The 6,684-nt window shown below is 37.7% G+C and overlaps 1 protein-coding gene across 1 annotated transcript in view; it reads left to right on the top strand.

The window, feature by feature from the left end:
- Positions 1–1,904: 1,904 nt before the first annotated feature.
- LOC130540564 (uncharacterized) overlaps positions 1,905–6,684 on the top strand; it is a 201,502-nt gene continuing 196,722 nt past the window's right edge. Inside the window, exon 1 of the mRNA XM_057299004.1 lies at positions 1,905–2,016. The gene's annotated coding sequence lies outside the window, so the exon portion shown is untranslated. The remainder of the gene's footprint in view (positions 2,017–6,684) is intronic.

Genomic DNA, 6,684 nt, shown 5'->3' with positions numbered 1-6,684 from the left:
ACATCCTCTGTAACATCCAGGACAATATTAAACAAAATGAGAGGATTCAATAAATAGCAAAAGAACATATATCAATAAATCCCCCCAACCCCTGCCCAGGGAATTGATAGAGTCATGTACAGTCATGGATGTTTTCAAGTAGAAGGAAGGTCAGAGAAACAGGTTGGCCAATGGAGAGGACACTACCGAGTATGTGTTTGAAGTGGCTAGCAATAAATCCTTAGTAATCAGTTAAGGCGTACAACAATAACAGCTTGGCCTGAACCCTAAATATACAATGTGGATATTCCTTAGAAAATATATCCTTTAGTAAACTCATTCTGAAGGAGCTGGTTAGTTAGGAAGCTGGTTCCTAATAAAAAAGAAGAGAAACTGTTTCTAGCAAGAGGTAGTAAAAGCTGAAGTAACATTTACTGAGCACTTTATGAGACATTTAAGTACAATTACTAGAAAATACTAATTGGAGAGTGAAATTACCTCTTTAAAAAGTTAAATGATTTGAGAAGGGATATTCATTTGAAAAATCATTTGGGAGTTCTAATTCAATCTATAGAATTAACAAAACCTACGTATTCTTTTTGTACTCTGTATTTCTAGAAATGTTGGAGGAGCTTCAATGAGTGAGAAACTGTGAGTTACCTGCAAAAGATAAAAGCAAAACAGAATGCATTGATGAAGATAATTCAATCAGCATGCACAGCATAGAATTGTTATAGATTGGGTAACTTCATCAAGACTTCTCCATGACTGAAGGTGGTAGATTCTGAAGGTAGGAAAAAATGCAGGGACTTTGACATCTTTAAGCCTTTGAGGTCTATTCTGTTCCAGTTATCACTATGAACTTTGTTTTACTGGCTCTCTAGCCTCCCTTTCTCCTGCTTCTCTCGTAAGCCCACTCAATTTAACTTTCTGATATATTGGACCTATGTCTCCCATCCCATCTTGGAGTTTTCCTCTGGGCATTTAATCCCTTCAATACCCCACCCCCACAAGAAGGAAGGAAGGAAGGAAGGAAGGAAGGGCAGGAGAGGAGAGAAGAGGGGAGGGGAGGGGTTATCTTTCAATAAGTTGGTATTATTATATTGTAATAATACCTAATGTCTTTAGTTTTATACTAAAACCAGTGGACCAAGCATCAGTAGACCAAGTAGGACTCAAGAATGAGAATATCTTATAGGTGAATACGTGCTTTAGAAAATCAAGCATATGAAAGCCATATTTTACCATAGTAATGTATTAGATGACAAAACTCAACTTTCAAAACAATCTGTGTGTTGAGATTAAACAAAGAAGCCCTTTAAGTGGCAGTCTTTTCACTATACATGTTTGTTTATAGGTCATTCACTAGAAAAATACATGAAGGAGATGGAAAGGATTTAGAACTAAAGTAAAATGGTACTGTGTACTGATATCTAGCCAAAAGAATGATGTCATATTGCTGAAATGTCTAATAAACTTTGGAAGAAGCAAATGCTTTTTATTATTAAAAATTGGCATCAGGACACTCATAAGTGGAAAATGAAAACATGCAAACAAATAAATGTTCTTGACGCCAAAAGTATAATAAGACTATATTTTGTAATAAAACTTTAAAAAGTCCAAGATAACATTTATCCTCATGCATAGCTTGACTTAGTAGTCAAATGATATCATCCATGAAATTTATCTCCAGTCTTCTTCTCCCATTATGTGTGCTGGCTTCATTCTCAGATAGGTTCTCCTACTCTATGCAGGATTAAATCCAGGAAAAAAGAAGAGAAATAGCAATTTAAAAAAATCTTTCTCTTTTCTGATCAATCTCTCCTCTGATTGGTTCAAACTGGCCCCACTGTGATTTCATAACTACCCTCACCACAATGATTATAGTCAAGGGAATGAAATGTGTTTCTTGGCTTGGGCTTAAGTCTTACGCCCATGTCTGGAACTGGAGTGGGATCGGCCACATTGAAAGAACACAGCCTGAGGGCAGGGAAGCTATTGAGCCCCAGAGAGAAGTTAAAGTACTTTTCATGAAAGGTAGGAGAAATCTATATAGGGTGATTTAAGAAAACTATATTTCCAGTGTACTAATTGTGCACATGAATATCCTGTGTAGTTGTGATGCTTAGACTGATATTTTGGATAAAGTCTGGCAGTACCTTTCACTGCCGATAGCAATGAGGCCTTATTATAAGAAGTAGGCAGAGCACAGCAACCAGAAGACTCTCCCATGTAAGCCTTGCTTCCACTTGCCACTAGGAATTCAAGCAACTTCAGCAGATAAACCTGCATGAGTGCCCACACACACCATACTCAAATACCACCTCAGAACTAACTACAGCTCCAGAACAGTGTTAATGAGCAATACTAATCTAGTCAGGGGATGGAAAGAGAAAGAATAAAAATGTTATTCCTTCGATTTTACAAACCAGAAAAAAAAGCACATGTTCATCATATGTAGATCTTCCAAGCTATCCAGGATTTACCAAAAAATCAAACAAACAAACAAAAAACAAAACCCATTAAATCCAATACAAAATCCTGAGAAAAATATAATTCTCTATTTTAGATTTAAATAAAATGAATGTGGTTTCCAGTTTCCACTTCAACAATATTTTACAGTGCTAAGTTTTGTAGGTTGATCCTCATACATATACAAATTTCTTTAGAGGTGATTCTTTGGTTTTCAGAGTGGAGAGGTAGCCCCTTGGGATCCAGGTAGAAAGACTAGCAGAGATGGGTGTGTCTCTGTCTTTATTCTGTTCCCCATTTTCCATTTTTTCCTGCTGTTTGTGGAGGTTTTGGTTGCCATCTCAGGGCCTTCATTCTGTCTTGCCTCAGCTTCCCATCACTTTAAGCCCAAAGTGGAACTGGTCTACTTTGGAGGAGGAGACTTTGAGGGTCAAATATCTCAGCCAGGTTCACACTGGGTACACCATAAATTAGATCTAGAGATTTCCATCAATACAAGATACTACAATGCAACACAAAAAGTATTCCTATCATTACTACTTTTGGAAACAGTGTACACATTTGCAGTTTCTTTATCTTTGTTCATTCTTATCTTTTTCCATCATCCCTAAACAACATACTATTAGCATCTCCTCCCATTTATCCATATTGTCCCTCCATATATGGAAAATTCTGTCTTTTTCTGTCCTTTCTTTAAAATCCTGACTATAGTATAGTTTGAAGTCAGGTAGTGTGATGCCTCCAGCTTTGTTCTTTTGGCTTAGGATTGACTTGGCGATGCGGGCTCTTATTTGGTTCCATATGAACTTTAAAGTAGTTTTTTCCAATTCTGAGAAGAAAGTCATTGGTAGCTTGGTGGGGATGGCATTGAATCTGTAAATTACCTTGGGCAGTATGGTCATTTTCACGATATTGATTCTTCCTACCCATGAGCATGGAATGTTCTTCCATTTGTTTGTATCCTCTTTTATTTCCTTGAGCAGTGGTTTGTAGTCCTCCTTGAAGAGGTCCTTCACATCCCTTGTAAGTTGGATTCCTAGGTATTTTATTCTCTTTGAAGCAATTGTGAATGGGAGTTCACTCATGATTTGGCTCTCTGTTTGTCTGTTGTTGGTGTATAAGAATGCTTGTGATTTTTGTACATTGATTTTGTATCCTGAAACTTTGCTGAAGTTGCTTATCAGCTTAAGGAGATTTTGGGCTGAGACAATGGGGTTTTCTAGATATACAATCATGTCGTCTAGGCTACAGTAACCAAAACAGCATGGTACTGGTACCAAAACAGAGATATAGATCAATGGAACAGAACAGAGCCCTCAGAAATAACGCCGCATATCTACAACTATCTGATCTTTGACAAACCTGAGAAAAACAAGCAATGGGGAAAGGATTCCCTATTTAATAAATGGTGCTGGGAAAACGGCTAGCCATATGTAGAAAGCTGAAACTGGATCCCTTCCTTACACCTTATACAAAAATCAATTCAAGATGGATTAAAGACTTAAACGTTAGACCTAAAACCATAAAATCCCTAGAAGAAAACCTAGGCATTACCATTCAGGACATAGGCATGGGCAAGGACTTCATGTCTAAAACACCAAAAGCAATGGCAACAAAAGACAAAATTGACAAATGGGATCTAATTAAACTAAAGAACTTCTGCACAGCAAAAGAAACTACCATCAGAGTGAGCAGGCAACCTACAAAATGGGAGAAAATTTTCGCAACCTACTCATCTGACAAAGGGCTGATATCCAGAATCTACAATGAACTCAAACCATTTTACAAGAAAAAAACAAACAACCCCATCAAAAAGTGGGCGAAGGACATGAACAGGCACTTCTCAAAAGAAGACATTTATGCAGCCAAAAAACACATGAAAAAATGCTCATCATCACTGGCCATCGGAGAAATGCAAATCAAAACCACAATGAGATACCATCTCACACCAGTTAGAATGGCAATCATTAAAAAGTCAGGAAACAACAGGTGCTGGAGAGGATGTGGAGAAATAGGAACACTTTTACACTGTTGGTGGGACAGTAAACTAGTTCAACCATTGTGGAAGTCAGTGTGGCGATTCCTCAGGGATCTAGAACTAGAAATACCATTTGACCCAGCCATCCCATTACTGGGTATATACCCAAAGGACTATAAATCATGCTACTATAAAGACACATGCACACATATGTTTATTGCGGCATTATTCACAATAGCAAAGACTTGGAACCAACCCAAATGTCCAACAATGATAGACTGGATTAAGAAAATGTGGCACATATACACCATGGAATATTATGCAGCCATAAAAAATGATGAGTTCATGTCCTTTGTAGGGACATGGATGAAATTGGAAATCATCATTCTCAGTAAACTATCACAAGAACCTAAAACCAAACACCGCATATTCTCACTCATAGGTGGGAATTGAACAATGAGATCACATGGACACAGGAAGGGGAATATCACACTCTGGGGACTGTTGTGGGGTGGGGGGAGGGGGGAGGGATAGCATTGGGAGATATACCTAATGCTAGATGACGAGTTAGTGGGTGCAGCGCACCAGCATGGCATATGTATACATATGTAACTAACCTGCACAATGTGCACATGTACCCTAAAACTTAAAGTATAATAAAAATAAATAAATAAATAAATGAATAAAATAAAATCCTGACTATACTTAACGGCCTATCTTAAATCATGTCACCTCCTTTACCCCTTTTCTGGTTTTATTGTACGCAAGGAGTTGAAGAGCACTGTATACTCCTAGAGGGTTGGTCCTATAACTTCAAAGGCTCTATGATTCCTCCTACATTGTAAGATGTGTTGCTGAAGTAATTCCAATAGTTTCCATACATTTCAAACAATTCTCAAACTGTCATACTACTCTAAATATTCATTGATTGAGCTAATTGCTCAGGAAATCTCATCGTTGTCTGTGCATCAGTGACATTAGAAATGCATGTGTTACAAAGGCAGATTCCTGCGTCTTCCCTCCAGAGATTGCAAAATTTGTTACAGTATGAGCTTGAAAGGTTTCTTTTATTCTCTCTCTTTCTCTATTTCATTTTCTTGTTTATTTTACTTTTTCGCGTGTTATTTTTGTAGTTTTTATAATTGACAACAAGTAATTCTGGGGTAGGTAAGCCAAGCACCAAACTTTGAGGAATGTTGTCATGCAAGCTTCAGATACTTTCATTTATGAGGTTCCAGAGGCTTAGGAAATACTGTCTCAAAAAGCATGTCTGCTCCCTCAGTCTGAGTTTTCTTATGTGCTATTTGCTCATACAATCAGCAAAGGTATTGTAAGATTCACAGCAAATGCCTGAAAGTGGAGAAAGAAGGAAGAAAATTGAGAATTTGAAGCCTGGTTGCATCTAGACATTGAATTGAGTGGTCTGGACTTGGGGTTCAGATAAATTTTACAAGTCATTAGTTCAACAGAGGTAAAATCAACCACTTAGGTGTCCAATGAATTGTGAAAAACTCTTGGAAGCATTTGTAAAGGAGAGCAGCTGCACTTCCATAGCCATTGATTGACCTAGTGAAGCATAAAATTTGATTATTCTCATTTTTTTAAGTCTTTAACAGTCATGGCTAATTAGACATAAAACCATCTATAGTAGTCCTACTCAGGATCAAACTGAATATATGACTCAGTGAGCCACTGCCCACACAGAGCAATCTTCATTTTCCCCATATAAAAATCTTTGAGGGTGGCTTTTGTTAGCACAGAATGTCAAAAATGTTCAGTCACTCATAAAGTGCTTCGTTATGAGACCTTTCAGACTCTTCCCACCTCATGAATCTTTTACATTACACAGCAGCAGAGACTAGGGACTAGGGTGACACATAAGAGATAGTGAGTGTAAAAAAGTGACATGATGGGAAAAATCTCTGCCTGGAAGTCAGGAGACCTTGGTGCCATTTCTCAGCCTGCAAGAAATCTCAATCTATGAACACTGGGCACTTTGCTAAAAGTTTCACTCAGTTTCTTTATTTTTTTTCCCAAAAATGCCATCATATTCGTTTTGCAAATTAATAAACCACGTCTCAGTAAGTTCAAGAGACTTTCCCAGTGCTACATAGTTACTCAGTGATAAAGTGAAAGTTGAAGCCAGGCTGTTTAACTCCAAAGCCCCCTCTGAATCCTCATGCTTGTCTGCCATCACTTGAACCATATGATAAATGTAGGTAACTTAATATGTGGGTGTGCAATCATGTATATGT

Source organism: Pan paniscus, chromosome 8 (genome assembly GCF_029289425.2).
Source record: "Pan paniscus chromosome 8, NHGRI_mPanPan1-v2.0_pri, whole genome shotgun sequence".
Lineage (NCBI taxonomy): Eukaryota > Metazoa > Chordata > Mammalia > Primates > Hominidae > Pan > Pan paniscus.
The sequence above is the reverse complement of the archived record's forward strand: the minus strand, read 5'-3'. Positions and strand labels throughout refer to the sequence as shown.